The 23,886-nt window shown below is 42.9% G+C and overlaps 1 protein-coding gene across 1 annotated transcript in view; it reads left to right on the top strand.

Annotated features, from left to right (window-relative positions):
* The first annotated feature begins 3,912 nt into the window (after positions 1–3,912).
* The window catches only part of myorg (myogenesis regulating glycosidase (putative)), a 31,891-nt gene continuing 11,917 nt past the window's right edge, over positions 3,913–23,886 (top strand). Inside the window, exon 1 of the mRNA XM_059989638.1 lies at positions 3,913–4,085. The gene's annotated coding sequence lies outside the window, so the exon portion shown is untranslated. The remainder of the gene's footprint in view (positions 4,086–23,886) is intronic.

Genomic DNA, 23,886 nt, shown 5'->3' with positions numbered 1-23,886 from the left:
GAAACCATTTTCCAAAGTGTACTGGAGTACTATATTCTTTTGTCAAGTATGTACACACCTCGGCAGTAAAGTTCAATATCGCCGCTGTGGTATTACAGTGGCAATCCGGAGAAACCACTTGCACTATGTAGTAATAAGGCGGAGCGAAACTTGAGCGTGCAAATTGTTGATGTTAATACTGAATGTGTCAAGTCCTGGATGCATCATGTCTCAGATGAGAATGAATTGCTTCACATCACTGTCTTAAAGATTATAACAATTAACCCCAACGTCCTGGCTAATATTTGGAATCAGAATCGGGTTTATTATCACTGATATATTGTATGTTGTAAAATTTATTGTTCTATGGCAGCAATAAAATTCAAGACATAAAAATCACTGTAAGTTAGTAATGCAAAAGAGGAACATTGAGGACTGGGTTCATGAACCGTTCAAAAATCTGATGGCAGAGGGGAAGAATCTGTTCCTAAAACACGGAGTGTGAGCCTTCAGGCTCCTGTACCTCCTCTCCGATGGTAACAATGTCCCGAATGGTGAGAGCTTTTAATGACAACATAATTAAAAATCAACTCTGCAAACCCTGCCACATCCTATTGTGTCTCTAACTTCACTTGGAATGATCAACAATATTGAAAATAAAACAGATTAAAGCAAAGAACATAGAACAGTACAGTACAGCACAGCGATAGGCCCTTAAGCCCACAATATTGTACTGAACCAAATAAATTATTAACCAAATATCCAGCTAAACTAATCTCTTTTGCCGACTCAATGTCCATATTCTTCCATTTTCCTCACATACATCTGCCTATTTAAATGTCTCTTAAATGTCCCTAATGTTTCTGCCTCTACCACCACCCCAGGCAGTGCACTCCAGGCACCCACCCTCTCTGTGTGAAAACCTGCCCCTCACATCTCCCTTGAAATTACTCTGTCACCTTAAATGCATGCCCTTTTAACCCTTTTAATCAGACATTTTAACCCTGGGGAAAAAGGTACTGACTGCTTACTCTATCTATGACGCTCATAATCTTAAAAATCTCTATCAGATCTCCCCTCAGCCTCCACCACTCCATAGAAAACAACCTAAGTTTATCCAACCATTTGTCATAATACGTGCCCTCTAATCCAGGCAGCATCCTGGTAAACCTCTCCTGCACCCTCTCCAAAGCCTCGGTTATTTAGTTATCATCAAATGGTATGTTATGGAACTTTCCCACCGACCCTGCTTCACCTATCTCCTTTTAGCTATTCTCCTTCCCCTTCCCCACCTCTTTATTCTGCATCTTCTTCCTTCTCTTCAGTTCTGAAGAAGAGTCTCAGCCCAAAACGTCAACTGTTTGTTCATGCCTACTGATGCAGCCTGACCTGCTGTGTTCCTCCAGCATTTCGTGTGTGTTGCTTTGGATTTCCACCATCTACAGAATTTCTTGTTTATGGACCTTGCTGTGCATAAAATATCCACCTTTTTTTCACTGTAAAGCAGGGGTCCCCAACACTTTTTATGCCATGGACCAATACCATTAAACAAGGGGTTCATGGATCCAAGGTTGGGAATCACCTGCTATGAAGCAGTAGCTTCAAGTCTTTAAGAATGCTTCATTGACTGAAGGGTCGTTTACTGTGACCTGAGCACAACACAGCAGAATATAAAGAAACAGAAGCAACACACACAAAATGCTGGACAAACTCAGCAGATCAGGCAGCATCTTGGAAAACAATAAACAAACAATGTTTTGGGCCAGGACCCTTCTTCAACAAAATCAGACTAGCAACTCATCCACCAATGAAGGGTTTTCGACCTGTGGAGTCGGTCTTGTTTCTCTTTTCATGAGCATTGCCTGACCTACTGAATATTTTCAGCTTTTTCTGCTTTTGACTCAGACTCTGTCTGAGCGACAGAGGATGACAGGTGACCTGATGAGAGGCATTGATTGTGTGGATAGTCAGAGGCTTTTTCCCAGGGCTGAAATGGCTAATATGAGAAGGCACAGTTTTAAGGAGCTTGGAAATAGGTACAGAGGACATGTCAAGGATAGATTTTTTACTCAAAGAATGGTGAGTGCGTGGAATGGGCTGCCGGCGGTGCAGGTGGAGGTGGATATGATAGTGTCTTTTAAGGGACTCCTGGATAGGTACATGGAGTTTAGAAAAACTTTCTTGATGTGTTTCTGAAGCACGTGACAAGTTGCTACATGTAGTAGATACAAAACTATTATAGGCAACCTCAACTCTTTAACCTTTGTTCTTCACAGCATACAGTAGAAATGCAGAGGATATAATCAAATCTCATAGATAGATAGGTAACTAAAATGAAAGGGGGTAAAAAAGAAATAAATAGAATTTAAATAGATAGAAAAGGTAAATACTCAAATAGTTGAAGCACAAACATTTCCCTTTACTGTACCACATTAAATGATACAGTGATTTTGCAGCAATATGTAGTCATTTAGTTTTCCTCCTCTCAAGAAAAAACAGTTTTCACTGCATTCTTCCATCATTGTAATATCAGACAAAGCACAGTGTTCGGCATGTGGGCTCAAAGATATGCACTGAAATCTATTCAGTCCTCCCACTATTGTTGAATGTTTTTTCATGGTTACCCAAAGATTCACGTGGAAGACAGTTTTGAATAGCTGCTTCTGATAATGACCTTGGTTTAAATCAGACAAGCTGTGACGTTTTGGTTACAAGTTTTTTTCTCTCTCTGCACATTGAGTGTTCAATAGTTTTCTTTTTTATATAAGGGTTCTTCTGTTTTTATTTGGGCTCTTTTTTACAGGCATTAATTGTTTTTTTTCTTTCTGCAAATTGGGGAGCAGTTCAACAGTCTTTTTTTATATGGGTTCTTTTGTGTTTCTTTGTTTTGTGGCTGCAGATGAATCTTAAGGCTGTGTAACATATACATACTTAGATAATAAATGCACTTTGAACTTTATGGCAAGTGTATGTTTTAGTTAGGTTTAGATTTTCCTACAGGCTGATCCCCCTAATCCCCATGTTAACCTGGATGGGTCCCCCTCCCAGAGTGCAAAGGAGCTTGGGGACCTAGTTCAGGATTCCCGTGGGGTTAACATGCAGGCTGAGTTGGTGGTAAGGAAGGCAAAGCAATGTTAGCATTTGCTTCAAGAGGACTCGAATATAAAAAGAAGGATGTACTCCTGACTTTAAAAGCTAGTCCATCTGCATTTGGAATATTGTGATGATTTTGGGCCTTTGTCAGGGTATCTGAGGGTACAGGGAGAAGGCTGGCGAATGGGGTTGAGAGGGATAATGAGTCAGACATGAATGGCAGAGCAGACTCGATGGGGCAAATTCCCTAATTCTGCTCCTATGCTCTACATTTGCCTTCCATTTTAAATGTATTGTCAACTTGTTCTTTGACCGTGAGTGTGCTTCAGGCATTTATATATTAGATTTAACCTGTTATAAATTAGAATTAACAAATATCCAGCAAAATTATTTAAGTAATATTAAATTCAGTAATCCGACGGGCTTATCATATACTCTCTGAACAAAAAAAGGTGGGGGGGAGGGGACAATCTGTAACAGAGGAAGGCATTTTTTTCCATTAGGCTATACATTTTGTTAGCACAGATATTTCTTATAGAAGCATCATGCAGATGTTTCTGTAAGAAAAAAAAGTATCTGTGCTAACGAAATGTTAGGAGGGTCTCGGATTGTTTATTCATTACCGTGGATGCTGCCTGACCTGCTGAGTTTTTCCATCATTTTGTGTGTGTTGCTCTGGATGTCCAGCAACTGCAAAATTTCTCGAGTTCAATACGGTACATACATAAATCAGGTAGGTCCGTTAAAACTACGAATCCCAGTTTACATTGGACTTGTTTGGCGGATGTACGTTGGAGTTTAGTCGGAAGTCCAGCTCTACTTTTCTATTGGTTGGCCGCAGCCTGCTGGAGGTCGTGTTTGTTGGCGAGCGGACTGGACCTGCGGTGCCAGGTGGTATTGAGGCGGGGGAGAGGGTGAGGGCTGCGCCAGGAGAGGATTTAACGTGATAAGCAGTGAACCCGTTCTCCTTCGCCTCGTGTCGTCCTGCTGCCGCTGCGAGCTATTGTTCCGTGGTGAGTTCTAATTCTTGTTTTCAAATTTCCCTCTGGCTGACGAGGCCCATTTTACATTTATACTGTTTACAGGTGCAGAAAGCTTATTATTTCAGAACCCCTAAACTATTCCAACCGTAAGTTCACGGACAAGTTTTTTAATAGCCTCGTGGTTTGGGGGGAAACGTTGGGGTTTATTTATTATTTAATGCTTTTGGGATGCGAGAAAGTCACTTTTGGTGTCGAATAAGAATTTTTTTTTGTGGGGAGTGATAATTCACGACTTGATTTACTGAAATCAGACGTCCTTTACTTAGAAAGCGGGAATGATTCCTGCATCTCACCACTATTTTTTAGTCTGGTCTTTCTAATTATGCATCTAGTTCTAACTTGTCCAAAGTACTTCCCCTTCATGAGAATTTGAACTTGTCCAGTCTTCCAGTCAACAGCGAATGCCGCTGCCGCACGGATCAGGCATATCGGGTTCGATACTGACCTCAGGTGCTGTTTGTGTGGATTCTATGCATTCCCCGATTTCCCCTGGGCAAGAACGTTTCTTCCTTCGTCCTTTGATATGCTGAAGTTAACTATCGACTTTAAATTGTCCTTCGTCAGTGGTTGAGGGAAAGTGACAGTGAATGGAAATAGGACTGAAAAGAATGGTCTGTGATCAGACATAGACACTGGGCTAAAAGGCCAACTGTGATCCGAAATGAAATCTCTGCGATGTTATATAAATGGGGATTTTTGTTCTATGGATTAATCGGGCAACAGATTATCATAGTTGGATTACAAGCAGTTTTTGTAATGTTCCAGACTCCCGTGGCGGCTTCACCACCCGGGATCTGCTCTCTTCCAGTTACTCCTATGAGAGAGGAAGTTCAGGGGTCTGAAGACGCACACAATGTTTTAGGAACAGCTTCCTCCCCTCCTCCCATAGATTTCTGAATGGTCGATGAACTTTATTATAATGGTATGAAGGTGGAGTTGTCTTAAATAAGTTAAGAATCCAGCCAGTAGGTGACCAGATAGTTCAAATGCCTGGTGTCCATGACACCCAGAAGGAATTTATCCCAGTTAGCAATGGATGAGATCTGAGGATAAAATGAAAGCAGTGGGACCCAGAAACTTTCCAGCCATAGGATTAATTTCTTATGATCCAGAACAGGCTGCAACTCTAACCAAGCTCATGCAGTGTGGCTACAACACTGGCATCATCACCCTGACAGTGTGGGAAAGATTGCCCACAGTGACCTAGTCACTATAGACAGAACAAATCCAATTTGGCTAATTTCATCTCAATCAAAATCAGGTTTATTATCATCGATGTATGTCGGGAAACCTATTCTTTAGTGGCAGCAGTGTGAAACATTAAAAAATTACTATGTTACTATAATGCGAAAGAGGAATATTGAGATAGTATTGAGTCCATTCAGAAATCTGATGGCAGAGGGTAAGAAGCTGTTCTTAAAACATCAAGTATGGGTTTTAGGCTCCAGTACCTCTTCTCTAGTAGTATTAAGAAGAGGGCATGTCTCAAATAGTGAAGGTCCTTAATGATCGCTATCACCTGCATGAGCCCCTGCCTTTTGAAGATGTTCTTGATGGTGGGGAGGGTTGATGGAACTGGCTGAATCTACCACCGTCTGAAGTTTCTTTCAGTCCTGTGCATTGGAGCCTCCATACTGTAATGATGCAAACAATTAGAAAGCTCTCCATGTGGTACATCCGTAGAAATTTGCTGGAGTCTTTGGTAACATGCCAAATCTCCTCAAACTTGTAACAAAGTATAGCTGCTGTCATGCCGTCAGTGTTTTGATCCCAGTACAGATGCTCAGAGATGCTGACACCCAGGAACTTGAAGCCGCTCACCCGTTCAACCACTTTATCCTTCAGTGAGGACTGATGTCTGTTCTCCCGGCTTCCACTACCTCTTCCTGAATTCCACAATCAATTCCTTGGTTTTGCTGACGTTGAGTGCAAGATCGTCGTTGTGACGCTCTGCCACGGTATTGGGGCCCTGTGGTAACATATTGATTAGCGTGACACTATTACAGCTCGGAGCGTTGGACTTTGGAGTATAATTCCAACATCCTCTGTATGGAGTTTGTACCCACTACCCATGACCACGTGGGTTTCCTGCCACAGTCCAAAGATATATCAGTTAGTAAGTTTATTGGTCATTGTAAATGGCCCTGTGATTAGGCTAGTGTTAAATGGGTGGATTGCAGGGCAGTGCATCTTATTGGGCGAGAAAGGCCTGTTCTGCACTGTATCTCTAAATAATAAATAATTGATAATAGGCTTGCCAGTAACTCTCTTCAATAAGAGAGAAATATAACTCAAGGTATTGTTCGTTGGGGACTGTTGGCATCAGCAACAATCCACAGTCAATAGTACCATAAGGTATCAGAACAGGATTAGGCCATTTGGCCCATCGAGCTTGCTCCACTATTTCATTGTGGCTGATCCATTTTTCATCTTGGCCCTAATCTCCTGTGTCAGGTCACTCGTCTGAGTGCTACTGGTCCCATGTAACCCAGTACTACCTGTCGCATGGTCGACTAGTCGGCGACTAAACCGGCTCCCCCTCCAGGCTTGTCTGGTAAGGTGGGTGGCTAGACACTCTGCAGGACGAGAAACAAGACCTGTCAAAGGGTGGATGAACCCTCTCGTAGGGTCAGCGGCCATCTAACAAACATGTCCCATGAAGCGTGGAAAGGGCATCCCTTGCATCAAAGGTTGGTCTGGCCATTCACTGCAACAGAACTTCCCCCAGCCGTCTTGGACCCCACCATGCCACTGGATCCGGGAGGAGATGTCGAGAGGGTGGGTCTGGACCTGTGCAACCCGCTACTCACCTAAAATCCATTCACGCACACACTGTTCCTTTCTGAGGAGTGAAACCATCATCATCCTATGGGATGGATAGCCAGAGAGAGAGAATCTCCTGTGTTTTCCCCCTATATCCCTTCATGCTCTGACCAATCAAGAATCTATCAACCTCTCCCTTAGATATACATACAGACTTTGCGTCCATAACTGCCTGTAGCAACGAATTCCACAGATTCACTGCACTCTGGCTAAAGAAATTCCTCCTCATCTCTGTACTGAAATGACACCCCTCTGTTCTGAGGCTGTGTTCTCTGGTCTTAGACTCTCTGACATCCACTCAGTCAAGGCCTTTCACCTCAGGGAGTTGCCATTAAACAGAAACTGATCTGGACCAGACACTGACATAAGAACAGGCCAGAGACTGGGTTTCCCTTGGCAATGATACCCCAAACCTTTCCACAGTCTATGAGCCAAAAGAGTGATGGAGTACTCCCCACTTGCCTGAAGCAGCTCCAATGACTCTCAGAAAGCTCATAACTGCTTGTGTATGTTTGAGGTTGTTTCTTTGGTAGCCCATTGTCCACCCTAAATGTGTATCCCTTCCAGCATCATTGCATGCGGGCGGCAGCATGGTCGGTCAACAAAATGCACTGCAGTGATGTGCCTACCTTTCCAAACCTGACTCCTGCCAATAGGAGATTCATTCAGCTGCGAGTCTCTCTCCATGTCCCACACCATCTTGATTTGGGAATGTTATTGCTGCTCCACTGTCAATGAATCCAAATCTTGGCAATCCTACCCAGCTCTACTTGGGCAGTCCCATCTTCAGAAGGATTGCAGCTCACCACTTTCTCGGGCTGTTGGGATGCAGGTGTTGACATGGAATTTTAGATCCAGCCAATCAGAACAAAAAGAAATTCTCACACTCCGTAGAACTATGCTGAGTGCCACAATATTACACCGGAGAAAAATTAGTAAAATAAAGCTACAAAGTGGCATCATTATTAATCAGAAACAAAAAAAAACATTCTTTCTGGGTTCTGGACCAGCAAGGGAGTCCAAATTTACACGGAGAAGGCAGGAGAATGGGACTGCAAGGGAAAAGTAATCAGCCATGATCAAATGGGGGGAGTAGACTTGATGGGCTGAATGGCATAATTCTGCTCCTATCATGGTCCTCCTTTATCACAGTTAATCCCCTCCAAAAATTCTTTTGTTATAAGGCTTTGTAGGACTGCTCTTGTTCGATTCCACCAAAGTCATTATTTTGGCCCTCATGTCCCCAAACCTGTACTTTTCCACATAGTTTAGATTCTTCTGCACCACCACTAGCCCCGCCTTGTCTCTGCTTATTTGTAGCTGCCTTATTTGACTTCATCTGGAGCTGATAAACCAGATTAATCTCCTTACCATCCATTGTAACATTGCCTTCCTCTTGTGAACCTGTTTACTGATTTGCAACGGACACCCTCATCCCTGCATTTCTCAGCCTAACCTAGTTACTCACCTGAATTTGAATAAAGATTTTATTTGTTGTTTTTGACCACCTTCAAATTGCAGAGTCAAATGTTCTTTTTATTTCAGGTTTACAGCATCTGTAATCTGCAACGGGTTTAGGAGCTAAAGATGGCAACTGCACTTTCATCTTCCTTTGGTAGAATCCTGATTTCTGAGTGGAAGGATTGGAGGTCAAGTCTGAGACTTGATCATACAAAGCTGGTAATTTCATTTGACGTAACACACACAAGATGCTGAAGGAACTTTGCAAGTCAGGCAGCATCCATGGAGAAGAATAAACTGTTGATGTTTCACGCCGAGGCTCTTTGTCAGGACTGGGAAGGTCTACAGATTCATAGAAAAGTACAGTACAGAATCAGGCCATTGGCCATCAAGTTCATGCCGAACCATTTAAACTGTCTACTCCCATTGTCCATAACCCAACCATCCATGTACCTATCCAAATTTTTCTTAAACTTTGAAATTGAGCTCACATGCACCACTTGCGCTGGCAGCTCATTCCACACTCTCACGACTGTCTGAGTGAAGAAGTTTCTCCTCATGTTCCCCTTAAATTTTTCACCTTTCACCCTTAACCTGTGACCTTTTGTTGTAGTCCCACCCAACTTCAGTGGAAAAAAGCCTGCTTGCATTTACCCCATCTATATACCTCATAATTTTGAATACCTCTATCAAATCTCCTCTCAGTCGTCTAAGTTTGAAGGAATAAGGTCCTAACCGATTCAATCTTTCCTTATAACTCAGGTCCTCCAGACCCAGCAACATCCTTGAAAATTTTCTCTGTACTCTTTCAAACTTATTTACATTTCTCCTGTAGATAAGTGACCAAAACTGCACACAGTACTCCAAATTAGGCCTCACCAATGTCTTATACAATTTCAACACAACATCCCATCTCCTGTACTCAGTGCATTCATTTATGATGGCCAATGTGCCAAAAGCTTTCTTGACGACCCTATCTACCTGTGACACCACTTTCAACGAATGATGGACCTGTATTCCCAGATTCCTTTGTTCTGCTGCACTCCTCTGTGCCCTAGCATTCACTGTGTAAGACCTACCCTGGTTGGTCCTACTGAAGTGCAAAACCTCACACTCATCTGCATTAAATTCCAACTGCCTGACTTGTTTCAGCATTTTGTAATGTGTTGCTAAAGATTTCCAGCAACTGCAGAATCTCTGACAATGTGGAAGGAGTGCTGGTCAGTGCAAGTTCTCCATTGCATGAGGCAGGAGATTGATCTCCTGCTTTCATTCTCCCAAATAGGTTTTACAAAAAAAATTATGTATGTTTTGCCATAAATCAAGTTGACCAGAAGTTGATTATCTTCTCATTATGGTTACAGTGGCTGCATTCCATTACTGGAAGCACTTGCCCCTCAGAAGTGGCTGTAAGTTGGCGGTGATTACAATGTTACTTCTAAATCTCATTTGGCCACTCTTTCAGATATTGCTATCATGGCAATTTGAATGTGTTTGGCCTTGGGATGCTTTTTATACTTGGGGTAAATAGATACTTTATTGATTCCCTTATTGATCCCAAGGAAAATTACTGGGTCACAGTAGTACAAGTAGTACAAGTGCACAGATATAAATATTAGAAGAGAAGTAGAAAGAATAAAAAATAAGTTGCTTCAAACAGTCTGTCAGGATAACTTCTCCAGTTATAGGTTGACTCGTTAGAGCCTAATGGCCGAGGGTAATAATAACCTCATATAGTACTTTTTGGAGCAGCACAGTTGTCTTAATCTATTACTAGAAGTACAGTTGGCCCTCCTTACCTGCGAGGGACTGGTTCCAGGACCCCTCGCGGATACTAAAAAATGTGGATGTTCAAGTCCCTTATTAACCTGTTTCAGTGTGGTGGACTTTAGAACCCAGTGGACCCCAGGACCTTATTTAACCTGCCTCAGAGCGGTGGTCTTTAGGACCCGGCGGAGCTCTGAATCCGTAGTGTTTCTGTTCACGAAAATGATCACGATTGAAAATAAAGTGGAAATAATAAAGCGATCGGAAAGAGGTAAAATGCCATCAGTCATTGGAAAAGCGTTCAGCTACAGTCGGTCAACGATCGGAACAATTTTAAAGGATAAAGTGAGAAAAGCTCTGCCCTGATGAAAGCTACAATTATTACTAAGCAACATAGTGGTTTAATTATTGAAATACATACGTTTCTTAAGTACTTTATATGCATAGAAAGGTAAAATATATACTATTTTCTAAGACAAACGTTTGACTAACTGACACTAAATAATACTGGATGTAGCTATTCCAACTTACTTAGTAAGAGAACTTCTGATTTTTTTCGATCCTGATCTACGATAACATCCTCCCGTATACTTTAAATCATCTCTGCATTACTTATAGTACCTAAAACAATGTAAATGCTATGTAAAATAGTTGTTATACTGCATTGTTTAGGGAATAATGACAAGAAAAAAGTCTCTACATGCTCAAAGAACAAGTGCCGGGTTTTCTCGATTCGCGGTTGGTTGAATTTGCGCAAGTGGAACTTGCGGATAAGGAGGATGGACTGTATTTCTCTGTTCAGCCAAGGTGGCATGCAGAAGGAGAGAAACCTTGTCCAGAATTGTCAGGATTTTCCAGGGGGTCCTTTGTTCTACCACAGCCTCCAGTGTGACTCCTATAACAGAGCCAGCCTTTCTAATCAGTTTATTGAGCCTGTTGGCATCACCAATGCTGATGCATTGCCCCAGCACATCACCGCATAGAAGATTCTGCTGGTAACGACAGACTGGTAGAGCATGTGAAGGGGAGGCCTGCATACTCAATGTCCTCAGGAAATGGAGGCGACTCTGGCCCTTTTTGTACACAGTCTGTGTGTTGGTGCTGCACTCAAGTCTGTCATCTAGGTACACTCCCAGGTACTTGTAGATCCTCACCACATCCATGTCGTCACCATCAATAACAGGGAACAGCTACAAAAATTGAAGTTGTGCTGTGAGTTGCGGTCTCCTATTGAGAAAGAAAGACAGAAAATAAATCAGATTTGAAGAAGGTAAATAGACACTTTTTCTCCATCCAGCTCCTTCAACAGCAATCTCTAATTGATCCTGAGGTCTCTGCGGCATTGCAATGTCTGGAAACCTGCTATGTAGGTAATCCAGGTGTGAAGAACCTCTATATCCCTAAATCTTCCTCTAATGATTTTGAATTGAATCACTTTATTGTGTAATCAAACTTGAAACTCAAAATTGTCCTGCCTCAGTTGAACAGCAGTTCCATCTTCCTTGTGATTCCAAAACACTGAGAATTACTTTCTGACAGTTCTTGAACTCTGTTCCTTAATTTATTTATTTAGGGATACAGTGTGAAACAGACCCTTCTGGGCCAACGAGCAGCACTGCCCAATAAACCGCCCCCCCCCCCCACTATTTAACCCGAGCCTAATCACAGGACATTTTACAATGACCAATTAACCCACTATCCAGTACGGCCTTGGGCTGTGGGAGGAAATCCAAGCACCTGGGGGAAACGTGCTGCTCACGGGGAAAACAGAACATACCAGTCCCTTACAGATGGAGGCCGGAACTGAACTCCGAACACCAGAACTGTAATAACATCACTCTAACCACTACACGACCGTGGGCCCTTGTAAGGATCTGCTTTATGAACTCTTCCTTAATCATACACGCGAGACATTCTACAGATGATGGAAATCCAAAGCAATACACCCAAAATGCTGGAGGAACTCGGCAGGTCAGGCAGCACCTATGGAAATGAATAAACTGTTATCATTTTGTACCAAGGCCCTTCTTTAGGACTGGAAGGGAAGGGGAAGACACCAGAATGGAAAGGTAGGGGGAAAGGAAGGAGGATAGTGGGAGGCTGATAGTTGAAGTCAGATGAGTTGGAAAGGTAAAGGGCTGGAGAGGAAGGAATCTGATAAGATAGGGGAGTGGATTAAAGGAGAAAGGGAAGGAGGAGGGGACCCGGGTGGAGGTGATAGGCAGATGAGAATAGATAAGTAGCCAGAGTGGGGAATAGAAGAAGAGAGGAGGGGGAGGGAAATTTTTTTACCAGAAGGAGCAATCTATATTCCTGCCAGGAGGCTACCCAGGTGGAATCTACAGTGTTGCTCCTTCACCCTGAAAAGGGCTCATCGTGGCACAAGAGGAGACCATATGTCGGAATGGAATTAAAATGTTTGGCCACCGGGAAGTTCTGTTTTTGGCAGATGGAGCGTAGGTGCTCGATGAAGCTGCCCTCCAATTTACAATGGGTCTTCCTTAATCTGCAAACAAATGGGCAAAACTAGCCATTTTGTCTGACCAAAGCACTTCACACTTCCAACAGTGACCTGTTCTGGCTATGCTTTCCAAGGTTTGGTTTTGCCGACCTACACACCCTGATTTTTTAAATCTCAAGTTTACAAATGCTTTCAGCTATGTAGAAAGCATTACTGAAGTGAGCAGGTCATGGAATGTACATTCTATGTACATTCAGTATTTGCATCAATTTCATCTGTCATTATTTACAGAGCTGCCCCTTTCAGTTTCAGATCAGCACATTTAACCACAATGGTCACAAGATTTCTCTTAAAAACACCCATGAGAGAAATCATTGTGTGAATAATTCCAGCTGAATGTAAATCAAGTTTGATTCATTTAACTTGACTCTTTGTCAGTTTTTAAATTGATTTGCTTAAATATTTTGGGGAAAATGTCTTGCTGAGCGTTATACAAAATGCTGGAGGAACTCAGCAGGCCAAACGGCATCTATGGGGAAAAAACTAGAGTCAGCATTTCGGGCTGAAGCTCTTCGGCAGGATTGGAGAACAAAAGCTGAGGAGTAGATTTAAAAGGTGGGGGGAGGGGAGTGAGAAACACCAGGCAATAAGTGAAACCTGGGGTGGGGGGGGGAGGGATGAAGGATGAAATAAAGATCTGGGAAGTCGATTGGTGAAAGAGGCAGAAGGCAATAGAAGTAAGAAAAAGGGGGGAGGGAGGAGCACTGGGGGGGTGATGGGTGGGCAAGGAGATTAAGTGAGGGGGAAAAAGGGGTGAGAAATTGGGAAGTGGGGGGGCAATTCCAAAAATTTGAGAAATCGATGATCATGTCATCAGGTTGGAGGCTACCCAAATGGAATATAAGGTGGTGTTCCTCCAACCTCATCACAACAGTGGAGGCCATGGATGTACATATCTGAACGGGAAGTGGAATTAAAATGGGCGGCCTTTGGGGGATTCCGCTTTTTCTGGTGGATGGATGGTCTCGGCCCAAAGTGTCGACTGTTCCCTCTTTTCCATAGATGCTGCCTGGCCTGCTGAGTTCCTCCAGCATTTTGTGTGTGTTGAAAATCCGCAGATTTTCTCTTATTTGTACACAATCTTCAAACCCAGGACACGCCAAAATAAATTAAATCACCCACCCACAGCTGTGAGCAGTAAGATCTGGAAACATAGATTTTGTGGCAAGCAACATTTGTACCACAAAAGGCAAACAGTAATTATCTCCAGCAAGAAAGACTAACCACCTATCCTTTTTACTTGGTATTACCATCATTGAGTTGAGAGCTTGTTTCTTCCAGATGCAGCAGCCAGAACAACAAAGGGAATAATTAGGCAGCTTTTTAAAAAGTTGTGTCTGATTGGCTAAGTATGTGGCAACTCAGCCAATGATAGGAGGGTGAGTAAAGTGGAGTGACCATTTTGGAATGGGCCAATGTAAGTTTATGGAGCTGAGGCTTTGGCTCAAGAGGCTTTAGCGTGGAGGCATGGGTGAGTAGCAGTTAAGGACAGAAGTTAAATAATTGACACCAAATTACAGCTAATTAAAAGCAATAGGGATGCAGGGTCAGGTGATGTGTTGTAGCTGCATGATATGGGAGCTGGTGGACCCTACTGTGGATCTTGTGACCACCTGTACAAGTGACTGCTTGAGAAACTGGGGCATAAAGTTGTTGATCTGGAATCTGAGCTTTAAACGCTGCAATGGATCAAGTAGAGGAGAGAGTTATCTGGACACTGTGTTTGAGCAGGTAGTCATGTTCCTTAGATTAACTGCTTCAGTTTGGCCTGTGGTCAACAAGGTGCGACTATGAGGTTATATTGGAGGGAGCAGCAGCCCTTGAGATCTGACATGTCAGAGATTCTTGCTCCCTGTGCAGATGACAGTGGGGGCTGGATAAGGAAGGATGGGCAACCTTACCATTGCACTGTGCCTTGTGGTGCTATTCAAATGAGAGTAGAGAAGAGAGATGTAGCTGCAATTGGGGATAGTGTAGTCCGGAAAATAGAGTCAATTCTCTTGCAAGGATTGAGTGTCCTGAAGTCTATGTTGCATGCCTCCTTCCCGGGTTCAGGACATCTCATCTGACCTGCAGAGGAATTTGGAGTGCGAGGGGAAAGATCCAGTTGTCATGGCCCACATAGATACCAACACCACAGGAAGAATAAGGAAAGATGTTCTGTTGAGGGGATTTGAATAGGGAGATCTTCCCTGACAAATCTGTCGGAATTATTTGAGGAAATAATAAGCAAGATAGAAAAGAAAGGATGGCCGGTGTGTGTTATTTGGATTTTCGGAAGGGCTTTGACAAGCTGCCACACATGAGACTGCTAAGTAAGGCTATGTCCACACGAGACCAGATACATCTGAAAATGCTGGTTTCATGTAAAAACGATATGCGTCCACACCAAGCGTTTTTGAAAATACCTCCGTCCACATTAAAACGGGTATTTGGTGGAATCTCCTCCTACTGGACATTTGCAGGACTCATCTACAGAAAACAAGTGACATGTTTGGTATCGAATCTCGCTGTGAAAGTGCACGTATGTGCAGTTACAGACTAGAAAAACTTAAAAGGAAATGGCCAAATGATGGACAGCTGTTGGCTCTCATACAGGAGGACTTAAAACTAAAGAAACAAATACTGGAGTGTATGGAGGCAACCAAGAGGGTGTTCACAGGCAGTATGACCCGGCTGACGACAAACATTGAAAAGCTGACTAACTCTGTTGCACTAATAAAGCACCTAGTTAAATGTATAAAACCTATCTGCATCAGTGTTATCTTGTATTTCCATATAATGTTACATTAGGCTGTTACGCATTTACAGTCGGCCCTCCTTATCTGCGGGGGATTGGTTCTGGGACTCTCCGCAGATACCAAAAAACGCAGATGCTCAAGTCCCTTATTTAACCTGTCTCAGTGCGGTGGTCTTTGGGACCCAGTGGAACCCTGGACTTTATTTAACCTGTCTCAGTGCGGTGGTCTTTCGGACCTGGCGCACCTCTGAATCTGCAGTGTTTCTGTTCACAAAAATAATCACGATCACTATTGAAAATAAAGTGGAAGTAATAAAACGATTGGAAAGAGGTGAAACACCATCGGTCATTGGAAAAGCATTAGGCTGCAGTCGGTCAACGATCGGAACAATTTTAATGGAGAATGTGAAAGGCCCTGCCCTGATGAAAGCTACAATTATTACTAAGCAACGCAGTGGTTTAATTATTGAAATATGTATGTTTCTTAAGTGTTTTATATGCATAGAAAGGTAAAATATGTACTATATACTAAGAAAAATGTTTTACTAACACGCTAAATAATACCAGATATACCTGTTCCGACTTCAAATCCGACTTAAAGACGGACTCAGGAACAGAACTCATTCATAACCCGGGGACTGCCTGTACTTTTAAATCATCTGTAGATTATGTATAATACCTAATACAATGTAAATGCTATGTAAGTAGTATTGTTTAGGGAATAATGACAAGAAAAAATAGTCTGTATATGCTCAAACAATGAGTGCTGGAGAGAGAACTTCTGGGTTTTCCCAATCCGTGGTTGGTTAAATCTGTGGATAAGCAGGGCCGACTATATTGTCAGAGAAGTACTTGCAGGAACAGGTAAACCACCTTCATACAAGCAAGGACAGAAAACAGGGCAAAGTCAGTATACTTATTTATTCAGTAAGTTATGGGTCAAAGTATTTGGTGAGTACATTTCTAACTCTTCTGGCTTCAGTCTTGTTGCCATCTGCTCTGAAATTGTTAGGTTGCGTTCAAGAAAGCAATGAAATGCCGCACTGTTGCCACCATCTGTTCTGGCATGTCATGATAGTGTGTTTAAAAATCTCCAGTTACCCCTGTCCATGCTACTCTGCCCAATTGGCCTTTTCAAATTTACACACTCTGGAGGGCATTTTAGAAAAGTTCAGTTTTTTTTTGGGGGGGGAGGAAAAGCGAAGAGAAAAAGCTTCGGTTACAGATTTATTGGGTCTAGTGTGGACCCAATAAGATAGGATAGCATGTATAACAGGATAGGAACTACGTGAATGAAAGACTGGCTGACTGACAGAAGGCAAAGAGTGGGAATAAAGGCAACCTTTCCGCAAGGCAAATATCTTTACATTACTTGCATATGGTAATGGTATGGATGATCGAATTGATGGCCTTATGGCCAAGTGTGCAGTTGATACAAAATAGGTAGAGGGGTAGAAAGTGTGGAGGAAGCAGGGAATCTGCAAAAGGATTTGGACAGATTAGGAGAATGGACAAAGATGAAACACAGTGCGGAAGATGGGTGTGGACATGCACTTTCCCAGGGTCATCTGGAATGGTGGCGTGCAGAATGTCGTAACTGACCCTGCTTGCTTCTTCCAAACCCACTCGCCTACTATACAATCCAGTGTCTCCTTGGAAACTGTGGCACGCAGAATGTGACAGCTGACCCTGCTAACTTCTTTTGAACCATTTCTTCTGCTATGCAATCAAACGCCTCCTCAGAAACTGTAGTGCATAGAATAACCCGACAGTTTCCATTTACATAATATTATGACTGGCTGTATGACTGTGTTTGTTAATGTGAGGTTGAGAGTGAGTTTGTAAATCTGGTGGGAGCAAAGGATCTTGAGAATGGTGAGGGTGGAGCACCACAGGTTGGCTGTGGGACAGAGAAGGAGTGCCAGGGGTGGGGGGTGGCATGGGTGCAGATACACCCAGCCCTGAGAAAAGAGACAAGGTAATTTGGTTCCAAAAAAAAAAAGGTTTATTGATCATTACAGAATGTCTCTCTGGTACTTCATGCTCCATCCCCTCTTCCTTCCCCCTTTTCCCAACCATAATTCCCCTCTCCCCTTTGTACAGCAGCATAGTGCAATACATAAAATTACTACAGTACTGAGCAAAACTCTATATATATGTCCCTAAGACTTTTGCACAGTACTGTAAATTGGAAGCATGATGAAATATTCTTCATTTGCCTGGATCAGTACTGGTCCAACATCACTCAAAAAGCTTGACACCATCCAGGACATGGGATGCCACGACTGATTGCACTAGACAACAAAGATTTTATTTCCTGAATACTTCTGGGTGTATCTTATGGACTTTAGGCTGCTGATCATGAAAATCACCATGAAATTTCCCTAGCATGCACTATTTTTTTTTAAATCACCTTTGTTTGTTATTTCAATTTATAATTCAAGTCAATTAAAATGTTGCTCACAATGTAAGCTGAAAGGTTTTCTATCTTGTCCAAGCATGCTTGGGTATGCCTAGGCAGGGCAGATGCTACAAGGCAGGACAGGTTTTAGAAAAACAGGACATGGAGTCTAGAGGAGGTGGACAAAAATGCCATGATGCTTGAGCCCCGATTCTGATACAGATTTTGAGCCCTTTATGTCAAGTGAGCCTCATTTAATAACTCAATCGGAGTTAAATGACCTGGTCAGAGATTTGGGTACGTCAAAGGCAAAAGCAGAATTACTAGGTTGAAGACTACAAGGATGGCATCTACTGTCACCAGGCACAAACATTTCCATGAAGGATTTTGATATTTGAGACATATTTCCTAGAATAGTTGATGCCAAGATTAAGGAAAACATTTTTGTTGGTCCTCAAATCAAACAGGTCATCGATGACAGGCAATTTGAAGATCTTCCAGTGGGAACAGAGGTAATCGCATGAAAGGCATTCAAGGATATTGCTGAAAATTTTCTTGGTAACTCCAGAGCACCAAACTACATGCAGCTCGTTGGCAATACACTTCAAGAATACAAAACCATGAAGTGCAACCTGTCACTAAAGATTCATTTTTGCATTCCCATTTAGACCTTTTCCCTGCAAATCTTGGCCTGTCAGTGATGAACATGGTGAAAGGTTTCACCAAGACATTGCAGTCATGGAGAAACAGTATCAGGGCAACTGGAGTCTATCAATGCTGCTGATTATTGTTGGACACTTAAGCCAGAAGCCTCAGACACTGAGTACAAACAAAAATCATCAATAAAGCATTTTTAACTTAGTTGAACACAAAGCATCAGCACTGTTATGCAATTAAACACATTCTGTTCAATAAAAGTTAATATAATCTCTTTTTTTCCAAATTCCCACATGATACTACGTAAAATCCAAGCAACACACACAAAATGCTGGATTAACTCAGTAAGCCAGTCAGCATCTATGGAAATTATATTTGTGTTCAGCTTCAAGTGTTCTTTCACAAACAAAAAAATTCTGAGGAAGCAGCACTTTTGATTTGTTGTCCAGTGTTACCTCATCAGCTACATTAAGTAACCTCAGTCCTGAAGAAGGGTCTCAGCCCAAAACATCAACCGTTTATACTTTTCCATAGATGCTGCCTGATCTGCTGAGTTCCTCCAGTATTTTGTGTGTGTTACATTAAATTTATGTTCCTTCCTCTGTTAGTGCACAGTGCTATAGAATAGAATGGAATAGAACTTTATTGACATTGCTCAAGACAATGCGACTGTGGTTCTATTCCAGTCCATGCAGAACAGATATTAGGCCATTCCACATGTATTGTAAATTTTTTTTAAATCCCTTCAAAAACAAGAGAAAGTCTGCAGATGCTGGAAATCCAATGCACACAAAATGCTGGAGGAACTCAGCAGGCCAGGCAATGGAAAAGAGTACAGTGGACATTTCGGGCCGAGACCCTTCAGCATATTTACATACAACTTGGCAAGTCGGGTGTAGTGTTATTCAGCTACACAATAGCCCTCAGGAAGAAGCTGTATCTTGTCTTTGCAGTATCTGTATCTCCTATCAGATGGAAGGAGATTGATCAGTGTCCAGGATGGGATGGGTCTTTAATGATGTTATGAGTGCACCATAGGCATCGAGAGTTGTAGATTGTCTCCAGGTCTAGTAGTTGAGTGTCAATGATGTGCAGAGCCATCCGAATCACACATTGGAATGCTTGGTGATTTGCCTTGCTGCAACTAGAGTACTACACTGTTACTCTGTATGCCAGAATGTTCTCTGTTGCACAATGATAAAAGATGCCAGCAATTTTTGGGGCAGGTTAGCTCCCCTGAAGCCATTTGGGTGGTGTAGTTGTTGCTGTGCCTTCCCTACTATTGAGTTGTTGATGAACCAAGAGAGCACCTTGGTGTCTGCAAAATGTCCTCCACATGCTTATTTATTGGCATACTGCATGGAATAGACCCTTCTGGTCCTTTGAGCTGTGCCGCCCACTTTCCCCAATTTAAACCTAGCCTAATCACAATTAACAGTGACCAATCAGCCTACCAACCTGTACATCTTTGGAAACTGGAGCTCACTGAGGAAAGTCACAGGGAGAATGTACAAACCCCCCCCTACAGGCAGTGGTGGGAATTGAACCTGGGCCCCTTGCTCTGTAAAGAGTTTTGCTAACCACTATGCTACCGTACTGCCCATGTGTTGTTTTACTAATGATTATCATTAGGTTGTTGTAGCTGGGGGTGATCATGGGGATAAGCTCCCACTGCATATAAAATGTTCTCAATGACGTGTGTCTCAACTAACCTCAAACAACCAAGTCCATTTTTGGCTTTCATATCCAGTTTAGCTGCTAAACCCAGCGGAACTGTTTTTACTGACAGGAGAAGAGGCAAAGACGGGTTACTGGTGCCTTAAACCAGTCACTTCGGGCAGATGGGGCTTGCAGCTGTGGTTGGCAGATCATCTAGGGCAGGGGTCAGCAACCTTTACCACTGAAAGAGCCACTTGGACCCGTTTCCCACAGAAAAGAAAACACTGGGAGCCGCAAAACCCGTTTGACATTTAAAATGAAATAACACTGCATACAACGTTTTGTTTTGCCTTTATGCTATGTATAAACAAACTATAATGTGTTGCATTTATGAAATTGATGAACTCCTGCAGAGAAAACGAAATTACATTTCTGCATGCAACAAAAACATGTTGACCTCCGAAAAAAAGACGTTGGGTTGAAGGTTACTTTTAAGTAAAATACTCAACGTCTATTTGAGTCCTTCTTGTATTTATGAAAAACGCCAAACTTAAATTTGCCGCCAGCAGCAAACCAAAAATAACGTCAGCCAGCTGTCAACCTGAAAAATAAAAGGACTATTTCACTGAACAATGAAAGCATATGAATATACGTAAAATAATAGGCAATTAAAATATTTATCATCCTTGTTCAGGTTGACTCACACCTGACAATGCAGTCGTATTCAGTAGGGATGGATCGATGCTTAGGGGAGTGACCAGGAAGGATAATGTGTTTTTTTCCTCTCTGAACTCACAGAAGCGTTTCCCAAACAATGTTTGCATTGCGATGATTGCCCAATGTAAATACTCCGAATTTATCATGTCGTGACCTTTTTTGAACTCTCTCAAATTGGGGAAGTGAGACAATGTGCCTTTCTGTAAATCTCTGGCAAGCAACGTCAACTTGCGCTCGAATGCCAAAACATCCTCCAACATGTGCAGGGCTGTACGTCCTTACCCCGTTGAAGAGCTGTGTTCAGCGTGTTCAGGTGCGCTGTTATGTCTACCATGAAGTGTAGCTTTTCCAGCCACTCTGGCTGTTCCAGCTCAGGAAAGGTGAGCCCTTTGCTGCCCAGGAAAGTTTTCACTTCTTCCAGACACGCGACAAAGCATTTCAGCACCTCCCCTCTGGACAGCCAGCGATAAAAACACGTTGTAGCGGTTGCTACACGCAGTCAGTAAACTGCAGTCAAAGATAGCTTTATTCGAACTAAACAGCCTTGCTTTTAAGCATCCCTCAACCCGCCCCCCATGGGCGCGGATGCTGCAAAAGACACGTACTCACAAACCCCCGTAGGCTATCTCCCTTAGCTTGAACGCTGGCTAATTGTGAGCCGGTTCGGATGTGTCAGGAAATGGGTCGCCACAAAGTCTTATTTAGATTGTACAAGATCACCATAATCTTCAAATTTAGATTTACATTTCAAAAACTAACAAACTAACATAAAATACATTTTAATTAAATACTGACCATGTAGCGGTGTGCTACACGCAGCGCTAAAATTACGACACGGAGTCGGTAACTGCAGTCGAAGGAAAAAACTTTATTCGAAATCTTCAGCCTCACTTTTAAGCCTCCCTCAACCTGCCCCCCATGGCGCAGAGGCTCCAAAGCTCTGTGCTCGCAAACCCCCGTAGGCTATCTAATTGTGAGTCGGTTCGGATGTGCCAGGAAAAGGGTCGCCACAACCAATTATTTCCCAAAGCAACAGGGAGCCGCAGCACAGACGTAAAAGAGCCACATGCGGCTCCGGAGCCGCGGGTTGCCGACCCCCGATCTAGGGGAAGGAAAACTCAGATCTCAAACCTCTGCTGCCTTGCATCTATACCCCCTCATGGGGAAGGCTTTGGGCGTAAACCCCGGCGATGGGGGGTAGAAATCTGGAACTGGAGTCCCTAAGACAGTCCTACGTTGAGTTCAACAATGACTGGCAACTCCTGTGATACTGCTGGTGCCAAACTGTATCAGTCTCTGCCATTCCTTTGGGTTAATCTGCTGCATGGTGAGGGGGAGCTTGCTGCATTGACATTTGCTCTCCATACCCAGGCTCGAGTACCTATACAGCTAGGATGCAACATCCATGGTTGACCCCTGACCGATGGAGGTGTCATCATCGTTACCAAGGTCTGCTTCCTTGAAAGATGACCCCCCCCCCCCCAACATATAGGAATTGTTGTTGGTATTGGTTTATTATACTCATATGTACCAACATATAGTGAAAAGCTTGTCTTGCATACTGTTTATACAGATCAAATTATTACAGTGCGTTGAGGTAGAAAAAGGTAAAACAAAACAATGCAGAATGAAATGAAACAGCTACAGAGAAAGTGTAGTATAGGTAAACGATAAAGTGTAAGATCATAATGGGGTAGATTGTGAGGTCAGGAGTCCATCTTATCATAGAAGATGTAATAAGAAGCTGTCCTTGAGGCTTGTGGTATATTCTTTCAGGCCTTTGAGCCTTCTGTTGGATAGGAGGGGGGGAAGAGTAAATGTTCAGGGCGGGTGGGATCGTTGATTATGATTGTTTTTTTTTACTAAGGCAGTAAGAAGGAAAGACGAAGTCCATAGAGGGGAGGCTAGTTTCTGAGATGTGTTGTGCTGTGTCCACAATTCTGCAGTTTTTTGAGTTGTGCAGAGCAGTAGCCATGACAAGCTGTTACGCTCTTTCTAGGGTGGGAAAATGATAAATGTTGATTAAAGTGAAGATTTTCATAGTGAAGAACAGTTGTCAAGTGAGCTGCCACTGCTCCCAAAGGATGAAATCCGTTGTCATTGGGGAAACGTGTGCAGTGACCCCCGATCTGCTCACAGCATTGGGATATTGTGGTCTGTCGGCATCTTATGGCTCTGGGTATGTGGCTAACTGAAGAATTTCCCGAGTTTAATGGGCAAGGTTTGGTGGATCTAAGCTGCTGAACCAGAAGCTTCAGATGAGCAAGAGAACTGGTGAACTGGGTGAGTGGAGACGATGAGAAGTAGAGATGGGGGAACTCCGCTATGGCTGTTCTTCATCTGTAATTTGCTCCTCCACCCCCTTCCACTTGCAGTGATCCCAGGGGACGCTAAGAGAGACTGGAATAGAATTTTATTGATTTTATTTTTAAAATCTGAATATTAAAAGCAATATCATACTGAAATGCTTTGAATCTTGAGCTATAATATGACTACTGCAGCACTCCCCCACCCTGCTGTCCCTTCACCAACACCTTTAAGCTAAGGGGAACTCTGCTGTGTAATGACTTCTGACGGTACACATCACTATCTGAAAGCCGACACTAGTACTTTTTGCTCTGAGAAGTGACTACTGAGGGAGGTATCACACTATGGTAAGACTCCTGGCAGTGTGGAGGATCAGAGGTCTTGGGGGTCTGTCATAGGACATAAGACATTCAAATCTGCTGTGCAGGTTGACAGTGTTGTTAAGAAAGCATATGGTGTGTGGGCTTTCATCAACCGTGAGATTAAGTTCAAGAGCTGTGAGGTAATGTTACAGCTATATTAGACCTTGGTTAAACCCCACTTGGAGTACTGTGTTCAGTTTTGGTCACCTCACTGCAGGAAGAATGCGGATACTATAGTGAGAGTGCAGAGAAGTTTTACAAGGATTGAAGATTGCCTGGATTGAAGAGTGTGCCTTATGAGAATAGGTTGAGTGAACTTCACCTTTTCTCCTTGGAGTGACAGAAGATGCAGGCCT

The sequence above is a fragment of the Hypanus sabinus genome, chromosome 14, assembly GCF_030144855.1.
Source record: "Hypanus sabinus isolate sHypSab1 chromosome 14, sHypSab1.hap1, whole genome shotgun sequence".
Classification (NCBI taxonomy): domain Eukaryota; kingdom Metazoa; phylum Chordata; class Chondrichthyes; order Myliobatiformes; family Dasyatidae; genus Hypanus; species Hypanus sabinus.
The sequence above is the reverse complement of the archived record's forward strand: the minus strand, read 5'-3'. Positions and strand labels throughout refer to the sequence as shown.